Here is an 18,628-nt window from a genome sequence, read left to right on the forward strand (position 1 = left end):
GGACAATCCTGCCAGTAACTTTGAATATTAACATTTTATTCTTCTGACAATTCTTTACTCTTGGTTAGGCTGGCGAAGAGCTGCTAAGGTTTGCAAATGCTTGGTAATCATATTCTCACCTTGGTCCTGAACTAGCCACTTCCACACACAGAGGCCTTGATTTGTGGTTTGTACAACTGGGGTTTATTGAATGGATTTGAGGTAGGCCTCAACGTACAACCACAACTGAGCTCATAGATTTCCGTTGCTGCTAAGCAAGACAGTTGTTGAGTTAATTTTGCCCCATGTTATTCAAAAACAACCCCTATTTCTCTCCCTTCACATTTAGAATCTAGATCCAAGAAACTAATCCAGCACCAAAGTCTCTCTTTCAAGTGCCAAAAGGATGGAGTGGCCGCATCTAAGGATATTCTTCAATATGGATTTATAGAATCATACACAACTACTCTAATCTCTTCATTTGGAAAAAAAAAACAACAGCAATGGACCAATTAATCTACTCTCTATCAACAGCAGAGATTGAAATCACAGTTTACATACTTTGGGGGAAAATAAAGAGAAAAAAATGATGCACACTTTTGCAAACCTTCTGTATACAGGAGGAGGTAAAGATTGTCTAATAGGATAATTAATATCCTATTAATATCCTATTAATAACAGGATAGTTAATATCCTAATAATTTGTATCCTGCAACCTTCAACCTTTTCCTGGTGGAAAAAGTGAACTTTTAATGAAAAGAAAGTGGTCTGTCTGTCTAATCCATCCATCCATCCATCCATCCATCCATTCATCTATCTCTCTACCTAGCATAACTCTGGAACGCCTTGAGCAATTTCAACCAAACTTGGTACACAGATGGCTTACTCTCTGGAAACAAATACTGTGGAGAGTTAAGACACCCCTCGGTGTGTGTGTTCTGCCGGTTGTGCCTTAAATACAGCCTGTTGCACCTTAAAATGGCTTCTACCGTACTGCCGTAAAATGGGTTCTATTGTACAGCGCAGTGGAGTTGCCATAGTAACGGCTTCACAGTACTCCACAAGGGAGCTCCCTCTGGTAAGGGGGAAAATCCAATATTAGAAATTGCGTTTGGTCCGGACATTTTCCCCCTGTAAATAAATACCCGGGCAACCGCCAGGTTATCACCTAATCCATATTGAAATGACCTAGGATTGTTTTCCAAAGTCCTAGATCTAAAAAAGGAGGCGCAGTTAGCTTCTTCCTCCCCCAATTTCTATCCTCTCCATCCCTTACGTTTTTTTTTTTTTTAAAAAAATGGGCATTCTCTCTATAGGCTGCCTCAGGACTGTTCTAGTCCATTGTGTAAATCAGTGTTTAGCCCTCTGGATAAAAATAATAATAATAATTTAAATAGTGACACATACCGCCTGCTTCCGAAACACTGCTGGAAAAAACAAAACAGCGCGAGAGGCATAAGTAGAACGATTTACAAATAAAGGAACTTTCCTGTCAAGGTGCGTGGTGCTTGGCTTGGTATGGAGATGAACCGGCCCCTGGAGACAAAAGGGATATGGAAATGGATGTTGTGTAGACAGAGGTTGATAGGTGGAAAGCAGAAGCTTGGGAAGCAATGAGAAACAGTTGTGTGGCAAGAGGCGACCCTGGCTAGAGCAATCTATCTCCCTCTGGGCTTCTATCAGGTCTTCCTTCTCACCTCATTCGATGCACTATCCAAACTAATCAGTCTCCTTTTCGTCTCGGCTCCATGATCCAGCCGGCCGCCTTCCTTAACTTGCATTTCAGGGCCTGACTCTCATTATTTCTGGTTCGGTCAGCAGATGCCATGATAGCCAGGCATAATTTAGAGCCTAGTGATGGGATGCGGTTGCACTAATTTATTTTTAATTATTTACACCCCACCTTTATTGCTTTCTTATAAATAAGGAGGCCAACACAATGCCGCATCCGAAATGGGTATAGGGTTTCCTGCCTGAGCAGGGGGTTGGACTAGAAGACCTCCAAGGTCTACACTATTCTGTCCTGTCCCGTCTTGTCCCATCCCCCACTCCCCACTCCCCACTCCCCATTCCATTCAATTCATTGTTTTGTTTTGTTCTATTCTATTCTATTTTACACCCTGTTCTGTTCTTTTTCCTGTTCTGTTTCTTGCTCTGTTCTGTTTTCTGCTATGTTTCCTATTCTATTTTACACCTTGTTTTGTTCTTTTTCCTGTTCTGTTTCTTGTTCTGTTCTGTTTTCTGCTGTTTCTTATTCTATGCTACACTATGCTGTTCTTTTCTATTTCTTGTTCTGTTCTGTTTCCTGTTCTGCTTCCTGTTCTGTTTTCTGTTCTGTTTTCTATTCTATTCTATTCTATTCTATTCTATTCTATTCTACATTCCAATATTCTATTCTATTCTATCCTAATCCCAATCCTTCCCATCCCATCATTGCCATTTCCCTGTTCTGTTCTTTTCTGTTCTGTTTTGTTCCTTGTTATATCCAGTTATACTCTCTCAACCTTATTGAGAGAGTAAAACTGGCCCAAAGTCACTCAGCTGGCTTTCATGCTTAAGGTGTGACTAGAACTCACAGGCTCCTGGTGATTAGCCCAAAGTTACCCAGTCGGCTTTAACGCCTAAGGCAGGACTAGAACCCACAGTCTCCTTAATGATTGGCAGAAGTCACCCATTTGAAGTTAGACCAGCCCTCGAAAAAGGGACTTATGACTGTTTTTCAGTCATAACGACCGTTGCAGCATCCCCAGGGTCATGGGATCGAAATTCAGACCATTGGCAACAACTGACTCACATTTACGACGGTTGCAGCAGCCCGGATTCACGTGATCCCTTTGGTCAACTTTCTGACAAGGAACGTCAATGAAGAAGCCAGATTCACTTAACAACCGTGTTTCTCATTTAACAACGGCAGTGAGTCTCTCTTAACAACGGTGGCAAGAAAGGTCCTAAAAATGGGGCAAGATTCCCTTAACCACGGCCTCGCTTAGCAACAGAAATGTTGCGTTCAGTTGAGGTGATAAGTGGAGGACTGCCTGTACGGGTTCAGGGCTTCTTCCAAAACGCGTCTACACCGGTTTACACAGAGGTGGGATTCAAAAATATTAGCAACTGGTTCTCTCCCCAGTTGCTGGGTGGGCGTGACCATGGTGGGTGTGGCCTACTCGGCCTCCAGCACCACGGTGGGGTGTGTGTGTGTGTGTTTGCCTTCTCCAGGCCCCGGAGGCTTTTCTCGAGTCTCCGGGAGGGCAAAAACAGCCTCCCCTAGACTTTGCAGACCCTCTAGAGGCCTAAAACAGTCCCATTTTCAGACTTCCAGAACTTCCAGAAGGGCTATTTTTTGCCCTCCCTAGTCTCCAGAGGCTTTGTCTGAGCCTCCCAGAAGGCAAAGACAGCCTTCCCTGGGCTCTGGAGACCCTCTGTAGGCCTGTTTCCAGACTTCCGGTACTTCCGGTTGCTCCCCCCCTTTTTTTGCCCTCTCAGAGCCTCCGCACAGTCCCTGCACTTACCTCGCATCCAAAACTGGCTGTGTGGAGACTCCTGGGAGGGGCAAGGCGGGGTGGGCGAGGTCAGCCAGTCCTTGCAACTACTGGTTTGGCGAACCAGATTAAAATTAACATCCGGTTCACCCGAACCAATCCAAACCGGCTGAATCCCACCCTTGGGTTTACATATAGCCAACATGTGTCATAATTTCCTTTGCTCCGATGACATTTAGTCTATGCAGACAGCACCACTATTAGAGGGAGCTTGATTTGAACAGGACAAATGCCCGTCCCCAAATCCTAGCTTGACCTTCCATTCCCCACCCCCCCACTCCTTTCTCTCTCTCCTCTATTCCAGCTGGAATGTATTCCCCTTCCCACCCCCCACCACCTCATTTTCTCAACTTTCACATATTTCTGGCTGCTAATTGTATTATGTTCTGCATGGTATAGGAGAGAGAATTAATTCCAACACTTCCTCTCCCATCCTGTTTGCTTCAGTTTTTGCTTCTCTCGACTTGCCAATAGTTATTCTTGCTTTCCCAACTTTCTTCCAATACGATGCACCACACGGCTATTAAAAGGGACTTCAGGAGAAATTGGATATCGGCAGCTGTGGACTCTGGTGACCAATTAATAGTGTGTCCCAAATGCCAGCCAGGATTGTAATTAGAGTAATAAATTCTACACAAGATGTAGATTGCAAAGGGTCAAACCAGCCTTCCTTGCTTTATTGGATTACAGGCAAGAATCATAGTCCCAAAATCCAACCAAGGCTTAATTTGAGTCAAGGTTCAACTCCTGTATCAATTTTCAAATCAAAGTGGAGTGTAGATTCTATGAAGAAAAGGAAGCTATTTCTGAGCACATTCAGAGTGTTCTTCTTCCACAGAAAATGACATTCTGAACCACCCAGGAATATCTGCAGAATTCTTATCTGAATTTTCTCTCTGCTATGGGGATTTTTTTCCAGTTGTATGACAAGTTGGCCAAGTTTTTCATCGGTTCTTTTTTGTCCTACCACAGCAACAGGGTATATTTTGATTTTTTTTTAAAAAGAAATCCAACAAGAATGACATGTTGCATGGAGATCTTTTGTGTAGAGTTCTACCAAATGCTCACTGAGAAAAGGATTTCCCCTCCTCCATTAGACATTGGTATGACTGATGAACTAAAATCTTTGACTGGTACATCCAGATGGTGACACACTCTGACTGCTGTTTTTCCAGTGCAAGTAAAGGTGAGGATTTACATTTTGCTTATGGCTGGGTTCAGGTTGTCAAATAGCTTGTCTAAACTACAATCATGCAAAAACAATATTGATACAACTATATGCATAGTTACATCTATAGTTGTACATCTATAGTTATAGATACAACTGTACAAGAGTGCAGAGAAGAGCCACAAAGAGGATTAAAGGACTGGAGGCTAAAACATACGAAGAACGGTTGCAGGAACTGGATATGTCTACTTTAATGAAAAGAAGGACTAGGGGAGACAGGATAGCATTGTTCCAATATCTCAGGGGTTGCCACAAAGAAGAGGGAGTCAACTTATTTTCCAAAGCACCTGAAGGCAGGACAAGAAGCAATGGGTGGAAACTAATCAAGGGGAGAAGCAACTTAGAACTGAGGAGAAATTTCCTGACAGTTAGATCAATTAACCAGTGGAACAACTTGCCTCCAGAAGTTGTGAATGCTCCAACACTGGAAGTTTTAAAGAAGATGTTGGATAACCACTTGTCTGAAGTGATGCCTAAGCAGGGGGTTGGACTATTCCATGCCATTCTATGTCTCTATTCTATTCTATTCTATTCTTTCTACCTGCAGAGAGAAAGGAAGTTAGGACAGATCGAAATCACATTGTGACGACCCAGATGAAAAAAAGACACATCTTTAGGAAATCAGCCATCTCTAGACCTATAGCCCCCAACAACTGGGGCTATCACTGTTGGGAGAGCCATTTCAAGAATGGATAATAAAAATCATACGCTTCCATGTTCATAATTCAGTGTCATTTTATTATTAAGCAATGTTTTTCAGCCTTGGCAACATTAAGATGCGTGGACTCCCAGAACTTCCCCAGCCAGCATGCAGGTGAAGTCCACGCTTCATAAGAAACGCCAAGAGGGAGAAACCCTGTTATAAAGCAGTGATTGGGTTGGGCCTATCCCCATGCAATGTTGCTTTCAAGTGCTGTTAGTCCCACAGAAAACATCTTCTACCTTTGTGACACTAAAGGACCTGGAGTCGCTATGGAGATGAAGAACGGGGAAAACATTTCCTGACAATATCATCACCTCCTTCAACAGAGTGCTTTTAGATCACATGCTGGAAAGAGGCGAGTGATGGGATTGGGTTTCTTCTCCCCCTCCCCAAATGCAGCAACTACGCTGGAATGTCTTCTCCTGATACGATGACTGCAAAGTCTCGGATTGGGTTGGAGGGAGAACCCAAAATATATATCCTTTCCTTAAAACACAAAAACATATCTTTAAAAACCTGGCAGGAACAAGGGAATATTGCCAGCTAGGCACATTTCCTCTCTGTCTAAATCTTCCTTCAAAGGAAAGCATCTTTTGCAAGCTACTCGCTTCCAGTTGGATTTATTGCTCCCAACCATATTCCGTGTTAACAGCTTACTCCATTTAAAAAGGACCAAAAAAATAACTCCCCCAAACAACTCCACGCACACACAGTTCACCTTTACTTTTTTAAAAAATCAACCACATCTTTTGAAAACTAAATGTCTTTGGATTTCACGAGAAAAGTCCTCCACTCATCTGCTCAAATAAAATCCCTTACGCCATCAGGCTTGAAATGTTGGGCTTGGACTACCTAGAACTACGCCAAGGAAGGTCTGATCTAAGCATAGTACACAAAATTATCTGCTACAACATCTTACCTGTCAACAACTACTTCAGCTTCAACCTCAATAATACACGGGCAAACAATAGATACAAACTCAAAGTAAACCATTGCAAACTTGATTGCAGAAAATATGACTTCAGCAACAGAGTGGTCAATGCCTGGAATGCTCTACCTGACTCCGTTGTTACATCCTCAAACCCCCAAAACTTTAACCTTAAACTCTCTAGCGTGGACCTCACCCCTTTTCTAAGAGGTCTGTAAAGGGGGCGTGCCTAAGCGCACCAGCGTGCCTACTATCCTACTGTCCCCATTTATTTGTACTCATTTCCTTTGTTCATGTCCATGTTTATATTTATGCCTGTTATTTTGTGCATGTTCGACAAACTAAATAAATACAATAAATATTCATAAAAATATTCATCTCGGAAAGGGAAGTCCCTTTGCTCTGCTTATTGAGGTCTAACTCCTCTCTTTTAAACCATTGCTTATTGGTTTAAGTCAGTCAAATGTTCACTAAACCCCAAACCTTTTGCGGGGGGACATGGGGTTGTCAGTTCCTTTCCCTTGGCTTTTTCATAACTTGGAAATATTATATCTTTGAATATTGCATCCAGTTTTGGTTGCCGCATTATAACAAAGATGTTGAGACTCTAGAAAGAGTGTAGAAAAGAGCAACGAAGATGAGGACTGGAGTTTAAAACATAGGAAGAATGTTTTCAGAGCAGAAGAAGCTACTTGGATGAGAAGCGAAACGCCTTCAAAGGAAAACTAGAAAGTCCAGTTGCTTCTTGAAAAAAAGCACCTTTGGGACAATTACAACCTGGATGATTGAGTATCTCCATAGATATATGAAGAGGGATTGCAGGAATTGGGTATGTCTACTTTAAGGAAAAGGACTAAGGGGACACAATAGCAGTCTTCCAATATTTGAGGGGCTGTCACAAAGAAGGGGGGGTCAACCTATTTTCCAAAGCGCCTGAGGGCAGGACAAGGAGCAAGGGATGGAAGCTAATCAAGGAGAGAACCAACCTAGGACTAAGGAGAAATTTCCTGACAATCAGGGGAACAAGGTGCCTCTAGAAATTAAGGGTGCTCCATCACTGGAAGTTTTTAGGAAGAGATTAAACAGCTATTTGTCTGGAATGGTGTATAGTCTTCTTGCTTGAGCAGGGGGTTAGACTAGAAGACCTCCAAGGTCCCTTCCCACTCTGTTATTCTGCTTTTCATACATTGTACTAACCAGGAGCTAATATATGTTAAATGCAATTGTGTCCATAATTTGGGAGAAACTGAAAGAGCAAAAGTCTTGAGCAGCCGATACTCTCGGGCTTGGCAATTAGTAAAGAAGAGCTGCAGTAAGACAAGTAGGAGAACATATGCATTGGTTAAAATTTTTGCTTTAATTAGCATTGCACCTATATCGGTTGATCTTCATAGGCTGTTAATTAAAAACAAAAGCAGCTGCCTGGCTGAATGTGAGCAAGAGCTCCAGTGTTTTGCCTGGCTGGCCAACCAGAGAAGACGCTTTTGTGTTGAATCTAACTTCCTTGTCCGTACCGTCTTATTATCAAATCTATTCTTTCCTTCAATATAGCTATTCTTTTATTTTCCATGAAGGCTATTAATAGCACTCTCCTCCAATTCTTTTCCTGCCCTTGGTGCAGCATGGCAGATTGCAAAATAGGCTCTTTAACCTGGTTTGTATGGTGCTCAGATTCTGCAATCTATCCTCCAGCCAGTTGGGGTGACTTGAATGGAGCTGAGTATTTACCGGCCCGATGCCCTTCCTGACACCTACATGGAGTTCACAGTAAATATTTTCTCTTTGTGCCTTGAGAGAAAAACATCTGCCACTGCGTAGGATTGAACACTCAACCTTCTGAGTGGGAGACGAGCATCTTCACTACTGGTCACCAGTCCAGTCCATTTTGCACCATCATGTTGCCTATTATGGTCTTTCATCTATACAAAATATTAAGTGTTCTCCCTGCCACTCGAAAGGTTGGCTGTCCCTGGTTTAGCCTGATATGTGAAATTTGGCAGCGTCTCAAGATTCTCTAAGTTTTCCAAGTTGTCCCGATAAACAGTTGAAAGCAAACGTATCTTCAGTGCATAGTGGTAGCTAAAAGTCTATTGTCCTGCTTTCAAGCAATTCCCTACACCAGAACTAGACTTTCTGTTTTTTTTTCTTTGAAGATGTTTTGCTTCTCATCCAAGAAGCTCCTTTAGCTCTGAATGGATGGTGGGGAATGGAAGGATTTATACTCCTTGCAGACAGCTGGTCATTTGCATCCTTTTAGTTGGTCGTTAAGGTCACCTGGAGGTTTATCTCTGTCCTCAGGGTCACCTGAGTGGTGCAAATTGATGTGGAGCCTTCTTGGAATTGTTGCAAGGACTGTGTTGTAGTTTGGAGATAGATGACCTTGTATCCCCCCCCCCCCTCTGTTGAGAGAGCACTGTTCAATTTTGACATGGATGGCCTCTTGGACCCCTCTTTCAAACCAGCGGTCATCTCTGTCCAAAATATGGACTTTGTTGTCTTCAAAAGAGTGGGCTGCGTCTTTTAAAATATTCATGTGATTCCAAAATTTCTTGTAGCTAAGCAAAGTTTAGTAAAATTGTCACTGGGGCAGAACAGTCTTCTGGTGCTTCTTCAGTTATCAGGTAGCCAAAAGGATGGGTGGATACCCTCTTTCTCATTGTACACTCCTCTCTCCAGCATCTGCAGTCTTTCAAGCTTCCCACAGTACCATTATCTTCCAAAGGAAGACTTTAGTTGAGAATTCGTCCTGTTTACCCCTCCTTGGAAATTGGACAAGTGTCCCTGTTTAAGGGGACTCATGGTCTTAAGAACTTTTGTGGCAATATCTGCTTTTTTTTTTTTTTTATGGAGAGACTGTTGAGCCATTTCTCCTATGCAATTTCTCCTTTCTTGGAGGAAATCACCTAAGCAAGTTCTCTGCACACATATGTGGGTCAGAACTTCCAAAGACTGTTGGTGGCCAGTTTTGGAAGAACAGGTCTTCAAAAGTTTTGGCTCAAAAAAAACCCCTTCGCTCTCAGCATCTCCCTCTGGTCTTTCGGTCCAGATGTACACAGTTTTCCTTGTTGTTTTTAATTCCATTTGTCCCTTTGGCTTCCAAGCAAACGGGTAAATGTGCCAACATGTCATCGGGGATGCTGTTTTTACAACACCCGGATGATTTAAAGGACAGCTCAACCCAGCTTTGCTAAACTCTGGAAAATGCACAGAATCCTGGCCACATCTGTCCATCTGCAGAAGGAGCTTCTTCCCCAAACCTTACTGATCTTGTCGTACTAGCGGGGAGAGACCTTTGTCTCTGAAATTCTTTCTGGCAAATGTCTAGGCTGGTAATTACAGATGGAAGCTAATTAAAAATAATAATGGAAAAGGCTAGGGAGAAATGGCACTCTAGGGAGTCAGATCAGTTTTCTGTTGCTCTTTTGGGCAGATAATATTTACTGCAAAGTGGGACTGGATATAGTGAAATTGTGTGTAGGAGGCAGCAGAGGAGAAATGTCAGTGTGTGTGTGTTAAAACAGAAAATATAAGATAAAATAAAGCAGGGAGACCAAATGATACCAGAAGGGATATGGAAAAAATATAAGAGAGGAGGAGGAGGAGGAGGAGGGGAAGGGGAAGGAAGAGAAGAAAAGGAGGAGGAGGAGAAAGAGAAGGAGAAGAAGAAAGAGAAGGAGGGGAGGAGGAGGAAGAGGAGGAGGAAGAGGAGGAGGAGATATTAGCAGTCTTATTTGTTTCTTGAACAGCCAAGTGTGTATTTTATTTCCACACCAGCACATGAAAGAAGATAAAACTCAGTACTTTCTGTAACCTATGACTGGGTGTAGCTTCTGCATAGATTGCTCACATGTAGACTAGGCAAAAGATTTCAAAAGTCCTTCAGACTTCAGAAGGAAGCAGAGTCTCCATTCTGGCTTCCACTGGCAGGATGCAGAGGCCTTAATAGAGGGTTAAGGTTAGGGTTACGACCTGGAATTAAGGGGAAATTTCCTGACAGGGAGAACAATTACTCAGTGGAATAGGTTGTCTTCATGCTCCATTACTGGAGGCTTTTAAGAAGAGACTGTACAGCCATCTATCTGAAATGGTATAGAGTCTCCTGCTCATGCAGGGGGTTGGACTAGAAGACCACCAAGGTCCCTTCCAGTCCTATTCTGACTGATTAAGTGGATAGCCACATCTAACCTTCCCACACCCATTGTTTAGGGGCACATTTTGTGCATGTTACTTAAGAACAAGAGCAAGTCCAGATATTTCTGCCTCAGGCTGCTTAGAAGACAGAAACATATGCCTTTCTCAGCATTCAGAGGCATCCAGTCACCAGTTGCGGGGTAACACTGCATCTTTAAATCTTTGATAGACTTGTCTTCCATGGCTTTATCCATCTGACTCCTAGAGCCATCCACGTTAGTGGCTAGCCAGCCCCGCATCTTGCAGTAATGAATTCCACAGAGCCTTGTTACAGCCCTCTCTGCTCGCGTTCCTAGCAGCCGAAGTCCTAAAGTGTTTGGCCAAATGAATTCAGCACAATTGGCTCCAGCCAAACCTCAGGCTGAATTTTGGTAGGAACTGCAGGAAGCTTCCTTCAAACAGGAGACATTAATCAGTCCGGCTTCTGCTCCCCCACATCCTTAGTCACATTCTCCTTCCACCATAAAAAGGATCAAAGAAACCGAGTTCATAAGAAGCATTGTTGTAATATTCTGAACTCTCCCCTCCCAGCAGGTCTGCTAAAGGTTTGTTGGACCTGTATGTCGTCTTTGTTGTTTCTAGCAATAACCAGAGGATATTTCCCCCTTTCTATACATTTGGCTGAGCTAATATTGCTTTCCGAATGGCAGTGTTAGGAACATCCTATAGAAGGAGAGGACCGTAGACACTACCTCTGATAGGAAGTCTCCCATGACCTCTCTTTCCAGTAAACAGGCTATCTAGAGAGAGAGAGAGAGAAATCAAAACACAACTTCAAACTCCGCTTCCGCTTTGTGGTGCAGGGTGAATAATTAGAATCTTTCTTCCCCCTTTCCTTTTCCATTTCTTTTTACAAAGCAGAGCAATGAAGAAAGCTGACAATTGGCTGTGTTTTCCCAAGCACAGAATGGCAGAAACATCTTCTGCTGAAAGAGAACTAGGAACGATGCGAGAGGAAGAAAGGATCTATCCTAATTTCAAACAATTCTCTAAATTCTGTGTTATTGTTGTGGCCCACCAGCAGCTAGCAGATCTGGCAGCAAATTCGGACAGTGAGGAGGTTGGAGAGGAACATGGGCCAGTCCTGGAGTCTGGGGAAGGCTCGGATAAGGGCTCCATGTCGGAAGCAGAGAGGGGGCCAGGGCCATATGCCAGTTATCAGCTGCCTTCAAAGTTAGACATCAGTGGGGCAGAAGAACAGCTGGAGCCTGTTCCCAATGTGTTCCCAATGTGCAGAGTCATCAGGAGAAGGGAACAGCTAAAGAACAAAGGCCAACTCAGAAGTTGGACGGTGAATGGCCCCTCCCATAGGGAATAAATAGGAGCGAAAGGGGAGGGGAGTTTGCAGGAGACAATTAGTTCAATTCATTAGGGTGAAGATCTGTTCCTGACTTCTTGCCAAGTATTGTCTGCTACAGCGTGGCGTTTGGAAGATATCGGCCTGGCAACTCTCCAAGCCTGTTAAAGGTCTGTAGTTGTGAAATCTCATGAAAGGCTGTTGGCCGGGATTTTGCTAGAGAGGAATTCCCTTTAATCTAAAAGGGATTTTATCAGGATGAGGAATTGGCTTCTTGCTTTTGGGAAGCCTAGTTCAGAACAGTTACAGGGCAAATATAGATACAGGTACTCCCATCCATCAAATTAATGAAATCCATTTAGCAAAAAACCATGAGCTTCTTCCTGTGTCAATATGACTTAAGGCCCTAGTGCAAAAGCTAAGTTTAAGATGAGAAACTGGAATTCTTCATCACTGGACAGACTTTGAAACCAAGCATGCCTCTAGCCATCAATAACCAAGAAGCAGGCTCTCTGCAGGATGGAGGGACACTGAAGACAGTATTTTACAAGCTACATAATTGTACCATGATATACAAGAGTAGAGAATATCTTTTCGGCCCCTGAAGGCAACTAGTTCATGGCCCCTCTGTACTCGAAAGTGTTCACACATTTCATTCTATTTTGAAACCTGGCCTTCCCCTAAGGGAGAAAATGGCTCTTCAATGTGTCAATTCTGAACACCGGCATATGGTTCAGACTTGAGAAGCACCCCAGAACTTCCAGAAAAGAGAGACTCAAACAAGTACAGGTATGAAGGCTGCAAAATGCCATGATAAAATGTTATCTCTTCCCCAAAAAAAGAGGGTGAAAATTTGGGTGCATCTTATGCACCGAATGTAGCCCCGCCCACCCACCGGCCACCACCCTTCAGCCTCCACAGGTCTTCTCAAACGGAGAGCCACGCAAACAGCCTCCAAAAGCTCCATTTGAGAGGTTGCCTTTGCAGCTTCCAAAAACTCCAAAAGCTCTGTTTGCAAAGGAGCTTCTCTTTGCAAAAAGCCTCTTCAACTGCTCCTGCTGAATCAGGCGAATGTGTTGAAGTTGACCAGGCTGTTAGCTAAGGACGCTAGCCAGCTGAATACCATGGATGCTGATAGGCAGATTTTAAAAAAAAAAAAATCCCCCCCCCCCCAAACCAAGGTGCGTCTTATACTCCAAAAAATATGGTCTTTAGAATATTGTTTTGAGCCTTTCCCAAAACATGAGAAGATCTGGAACTGAATGCCTGAGGGTGCCTTAAAATGTGGTTTATTTCCTCTTCTCCCTTTTAGGTCTCCTATTTATACAGGAGCGGGGGGGGGGGGGGGTTCCTACCGGTTCGGACTGGTTTGATTGAACCGGTAGTGGTTTGGTGACCTGAGTCGCTGCAACCAGAAGTGACCCAGGCCTGCCATGCCCCTGAACTGGTTCTCCGGGTGGCATCATAGGCACCGCCATCTCGTTTTTTGCCTCTGCGCATTCACAGAACAATTTTTCTTCCTCTACGCATGCATGCGCAGTGCACATCAAGCGTGTGAAGCGGTGCGCCCATGAGCAAACCGTCAGTAGTGACTGCTAGAATGCACCCCTGTACAGGAGTACATATTTTTATGACTCACAAGGACTATTGTGGCATCCTCTTTGCTTGTCTTTCTATGCTTCAAGCAGCCTGAACACAATAAGCAGAATTTGACTCAGAATCAATCACCCCGAAGTCTAGTTTTAGAATTAATTGCAAGAAAGTCATAATTTAGCTTCACCAAGAGGTTGCTGGTCTTTGTTGGTTTGTTGTTGTTGTTGTTGTTGTTGTTGTTGTTGTTGTTGTTTTAAGTTGACCAGGCTTATCACCGCTCTTTAGAGACTCAGCCTGACTTAGTTGTCTGTCTCCTGAAGGACAGAAGGACTTCCGACGCAGCAACAATCTTATTCCCAGAATAATTTGAAGTGTTTGTGAGACAAATGGGCAAATGCTTTCCTGGAATCTGCTGCTATTCACCGCTTCATGAATATGTCACAAAACATGTCAGATTGTAGAGATCTATTATTCCTTCCACAGGCTGGCTCCATCTTCTCACATGACATTTTATTAAAGCCACCATTTGTCACATTAAGCAGTTTCAACAACAACAACAAACATTGGAAAATATGATTTTCCAAAATTGAGAGCTAGTGCTGTGTGTGTGTGTGTGTGTGTGTGTGTGTGTGTCTGTCTCTCTGTGTGTGTGTGTGTGTCTCTCTCTCTTCTCTCTGTGTATCTCTTGCTCTCTTTCTGTCTGTCTCTCTCTCCTCTCTGTCTTCACTTCTTTTGCCGTCACGACATCCATAGTTGATACTTCTCAGAATTAATTACAATCCTGATGCTGCTAATATTTTTTTTAGTCCCCGAGAACCTGACAGCTCAATATTCTTATTAGGACCAAAACTGGAGTCCTTGGATCCCAAAATGGATTCGTACAGAAGCTTAGAAACCCTGAACCTCAATGTGCGAAGATAAGCTAAACAAGAATAAAGCTTTCTGCTTCCTCAAGGCATCCAGTCTATGGCCCGAAGCAAGGGTTATTTTAAGTTCTTGACTTGCGTTAACATGCACATTTCTTTTTTTCCCCTCTCCGTTGCTTCCCCTGTTTAAATTGGTTCAAGTACATGCCCCATGAGTTGTGTGAAGAGGCCTCGCGCCTCGCTGCTATTTGCTATCTTAGGCAGCCAATCATTATTTTACAAAGCTGCAGAGCTGTTTTATTAATATTAATATACCTGCAGCAACTCCTAATTTCCTCCATCATTTTACTAATTAGCTGCATTGAATTGCAAAGATCATCTGCATGAATAATGAAGCCTCCAGTACTTGTTTCACTGTTTGGGCTTGTACTCTGGGAAGCGTGTTAGAAAAGAACCAGAAGCCATATAGAGTTTTCTACGGCTCCCATTTGCTAGATTGGAAAAAAAAAAACAGAAAAATGGGTAGGGACAATGTTCTTTCCAGGGTTACCTTCAGTGAAGTAAAGGGATTGGATAAATTATGCAAAGAACACTTTTGAGTAGGACTGAAGTCATGTGGGAGGAACCAGTTCTGGGCTAGAAAGCAAGAAACTATGTTTAAGTTCAAGTCTCATTTTAGTCATGAAAGCCAGTTGGGTGACTTGGACCAAGCACTGTCTCTCAAACTAACCCACCTCATATGGTTGCTGTTGTGGTGAAAAATAGGAGAAGGAAGGTATCTTGGATACCTTCTTCCCCTTGAGTTGTTTGCAAAAACAATAAAGGTGAGGTATCAATGATCAAGGTGACTCAGTGACTAAGACACTGAGCTTGTCAATCAGAAAGGTCGGCAGTTTGGCGGTTCAAATCCCTAATGCCACGCAACGGAGTGAGCTCCCGTTACTTGTCCCAGCTTCTGCCAACCTAGCAGTTCAAAAGCATGTAAAAATGTAAGTAGAAAAACAGGAACCACCTTTGGTGGGAAGGTAACAGCATTCTGTGCGCCTTCGACGTTTAGTCATGCCAGCCACATGACCACGGAGACGTCTTTGGACAGCGCTGGCTCTTCAGCTTTGAAACAGAGATGAGCACCACCCCCTAGAGTCAGGAAGGACTAGCTCATATGCGCGAGGGGAACCTTTACCGTTACCTATCAGTGATCAAATAAATGAATAAAAATTCCCAATCGATCGTATGACTCTGATGCTTTAAAGAAATCAAGTTAGATGGGAAGAGAGCCATCTGCGTACAACAATGAGCATGGGAACCACAATGATGCCCACAAGTCCCATGTTCCTTATCCCCGCCCCATCATTAGGAAGGAGAATATGAAATGTAATCCTTCTAAGATATTATACTCTATTAAATTTACATGGAAATGAATTTTTTGAAGAAACCTTTTACTTATTCTGCCCCTGAGGGCTTTTCCACTGAAGTTCAATCAAACATTTGGGGGTCTTTTCGAGGTCATCGCGAAGGTACAATGGCCACTGCTCTCCACTGTTCACCAAAGGCAGTTTCCACTCGTCCAAAGTAGGATTCTTTTCAATGAGCCACCGAGTTTGTGTGGTTGAAAAGAACTGCAGTCTCCTGTGCTTAATTATACACAACTCGGAACCGACTACTTCTTGTCATTGTGCTTTTTCCGAGTTGAGACTATTAAGTCACGGGTTGTACCGTGGGACCCACTAATGTTGAATAAATGGGATCAACTGATTTATCTTGTCAAGCCGGCCATGCGGTTTTGTAGAATTAATGACATACTTTTTTTCCCCCTTCATCACACATAAAAGTAGTGTGGAAAAAAATGGAGAGTGAATAGATTTATCAGAATCTCTCTCTTTCCCCCCTTCCCTTTCCTCTCCCTAAAATTCATATTTCCTGAACTTCATATAAAAGTCCTTCACAGAACAAATTCCACTAATTAAATTCTGCTCAATAAGGCGTTTTCCCCCCTTAGATTATCCATAAGTCCTCACACATTCTTGCCAGCAAAGTGCTAATAACATCTTGTTTATCTTTTTAAAGTGGTATTTATCACTACGCACACGGAAATGAAAAGAAACGGTGAAGGTGGGCCTCATAATTCCAGCGAAATAGGAGAAAAGCATTGGTTTTCTTTTTTGGCAGCATTATGATGAAGCTTTGAATTGATGGCTCAAGGGATGAAAATCCGTTAAGCTTTCACTAAAGAGACAAAACTGGGACAACTCTTTTTCTCCTGCATTACTCATACTTTGGAGAGGAACATCATCCTGTGGCAGGTTAAAAAAGGAAAAGAAAATCAGCCAGGAAATCTTCTTGTCTTTGGTCTCACTGTTGAAGGAAGGTAAAAAGAAGAGAACCTCCCAAATAGAAGTAAAGCCAAACATTTCTGCAAAATGGCAGAATCGTCATTTCAGAGTGTGCACAGTGTGACTATTTTGAGACAACCCAGGAGCAAAAAAATAGTAAGCAGAGGTTTGTCTTTCAAATAGTGGTTGATCTACAAGGAATATATACATACACATTATTAGTCAGGTAATCAATCATCAACTATAGCATGGGTATTCAATCAAGAGATGGTTAGCAGGATGTAATGGAAAATAATGGGACAGAATATACAGAGTTACTAGAAAATGAAATTAGGAGCAGTTCCAGCAGCAGTAGCAGTAATGGTACTAGTAGTGTTTGTAGCAATGAGCTACTGTAATGTTGTAATGATGATGCAATGGTAGTAATGAGGGTTATTTGACTCTTTACCATCTTAAGAGACTGTATTATAAGAGAGGCCTTGTTGGGGCATTATCTCTCTCTCCATGTGTGCTTCTGTGCTATAGTTGATGATTGATTGCCTGACTTTGCGTAGTATGTGTATGTATATATTCCTTGTAGATAAACCCCTATTTGAAAGACAGGCTTCTGTTTACTATATTTGGTCCTGCGTTGTCTCAACATAGTCACACTGTGCAAACGCTGACACGTCATGACCCCAAGGACTCAACACACACTGTATCAAGGTCTCCACTTCAAGATACAGATCCCTCAAGTTCTGGATTAGGTTTGTAAATTTATTTCTCACTGCTTCCACCAGTAAAGCTGTCTTAAATAGTCTGTCTATCTGTCTGTCTACTGATCTACCTACTTACCTACCTACCTACTTACCCACCCATCCACGCATCCACCCACCCACCCACCTACCTACCTATATACCTACCTACCTACCTGCATGGACATCCAGGGACCAACTCGATTAATTATATATATATATATATATATATATATATATATATATATATATATATATATATATATATATATATATATATATATATATATATATATATATATATATATATATATATATATATATATATATATATATATATATACCTAATCCTACCTCCAATAAACACACACACTCGCTGACTCACAAAGAAGGGTTGCAGCAGAATGCCTATACAAGTCTTTCCCTTTCCAACTGAATACGAGACTGAAACAGAGCTCTGAAAAGACAGTGGTGTGGGAAGCACCCAACTGACACTGTGCATGTTGCTTTTCTGGACAAATGCACATAGCCTATAGCAGTGTTTCTCAACCTTGACAACTTCCAGAAGTGTGGACTTCAATTCTCAGAATTCCACAGCCAGCACTTATCTTAAAGTTGCCAAGGTTGAGAAATACTAATCTATAAGGTAAAGGTAAAGGTTCCCCTGCACATATGTGCTACTTGTTCCTGACTCTAGGGGGCGGTTCTCATCTCCGTTTCTAAGCTGAAGAGCCAGCGCTGTCCAAAGACACCTCCGTGGTCATGTGGCTGACAGGACTAAACACCGAAGGTGCACAGAACACTGTTACCTTCCCACCAAAGGTTGTCCCTATTTTTCTACTTGCATTTTTACATGCTTTTGAACTGCTAGGTTGGCAGAAGCTGGGACAAGTAACGGGAGCTCACTCCATTATGTGGCGTTAGGGATTCGAACTGCCAAACTGCTGACCTTCCTGATCGACAAGCTCAGTGTCTTAGTCACTGAGTCACCTTGATCATTGATACCTCACCTTTATTGTTTTTGCAAACAACTCAAGGGGAAGAACATATCCAAGATACCTTCCTCCTCCTATTTTTCGCCACAACAGCAACCATGTGAGGTGGGTTAGTTTGAGAGACAGTGCTTGGTCCAAGGACACTCAACTGGCTTTCATAACTAAAATGGGACTTGAACATAGTTTCTTGCTTTCTAGCCCAGAACTGGTTCCTCCCACATGGCTTCAGTCCTACTCAAAAG

At 42.7% G+C, this 18,628-nt stretch overlaps 1 protein-coding gene and 1 long non-coding RNA gene across 2 annotated transcripts in view; one reads left to right on the forward strand and one right to left on the reverse strand.

The window, feature by feature from the left end:
* Positions 1-5,412, forward strand: part of LOC309396273 — an 11,121-nt gene extending 5,709 nt beyond the window's left edge. The window contains exons 2-3 of the long non-coding RNA XR_014176080.1: positions 4,616-4,704; positions 5,294-5,412. This is a non-coding gene — a long non-coding RNA (uncharacterized lncRNA). The remainder of the gene's footprint in view (positions 1-4,615; positions 4,705-5,293) is intronic.
* Positions 1-18,628, reverse strand: part of LOC309396271 (opioid-binding protein/cell adhesion molecule homolog) — a 609,765-nt gene that overhangs the window by 266,686 nt on the left and 324,451 nt on the right. The gene's annotated exons all lie outside the window — the stretch shown is intronic.

Source organism: Natrix helvetica (genome assembly GCF_964273705.1).
Source record: "Natrix helvetica genome assembly, chromosome: 8".
In the NCBI taxonomy this organism is placed as follows: Eukaryota; Metazoa; Chordata; class Lepidosauria; order Squamata; family Natricidae; genus Natrix; species Natrix helvetica.